Genomic DNA, 1080 nt, shown 5'->3' with positions numbered 1-1080 from the left:
TGAAATAATCTACTCATTTTCCTAATAAAGAAAATAAATGTCAAATAACTTTTAAAGTAGCAACAATAGGTAACAGTTATTGAGTTCTTATGGGTGCCCAACTTATTGCCAAGCACTTTACAGAAACTGTTTAATTTAGTCATTACTAAATGGAAAAGTACTATTATTATTCCCATTTTTCAGATGAGGAAACATAACTAAGAAACTAGCAGAGCCCACTTTACTACTAAGTGTTGTAGGCAGCTTTTGTGTTGCTCAGACTTTCGTATACATTTATGCAATAAGTACCTAATAAATCTTTACCACATGAAAAGTAGTGAGATCCCAAACCGAGACTCTTAACAGCAAAATCATACTAATTATAAAGCTGAGACTTCTGTGTAACTTCCAAAGTGGTTCTTAAAACTGGTATGCGAAAGTATCATTAAAATGTGTATTGAAAAGTCAATGATTCATTGGATCTTAAAGGGGCTTGTGTTTTTAGCAGCCTCAAAGTTATTGGATGGATGTAGCCAATTGAGACCACAGTGACCCCAAAATATACCCCTGATGATGCTGGGGAAGAAGAAAAATGAAGACAATACAATTAGTTTTTCATAAAGCCATATATGTATGTATGTGGGTGTGCGTTAATATATAATTTTGCAGAAGACAATGTGAGTGATCCTATGTTAGTTATACATCATAGGTGTGAAGACTTTGGTCAAAGAAACTCGTAAAACTTAGAATTTTTGGTTTAGGGCTTCTTTCAGTATACCATTCTTTAATACTAGAGGCCCAATGCACAAAATTCGTGCAAGAGTAGGCTTCCTTCCCCGCTGCCGGCACCGGCTTCCCTCTGGCACCCAGGACCTGGGTTTCCCTCGCAGCCCCAGCTTCCTCCGGAAGGACATCTGGTCTAATTAGCATATTATGCTTTTATTATTATAGATGATAATAACTGTCATTTAAGTACAGGGGGCTCATTTTCTATACCCTCCCATAATCTTCTATAGGGGCGGTTGGGGTTGGGTTACACTGTCACAAACTGAAATTTGTAGAATCAGCATAAGAACAAATGATAAAATGACTTGGAGAGAA

Source organism: Myotis davidii, unplaced genomic scaffold (genome assembly GCF_000327345.1).
Source record: "Myotis davidii unplaced genomic scaffold, ASM32734v1 scaffold268, whole genome shotgun sequence".
Taxonomy (NCBI): Eukaryota; Metazoa; Chordata; class Mammalia; order Chiroptera; family Vespertilionidae; genus Myotis; species Myotis davidii.
The sequence above is the reverse complement of the archived record's forward strand: the minus strand, read 5'-3'. Positions refer to the sequence as shown.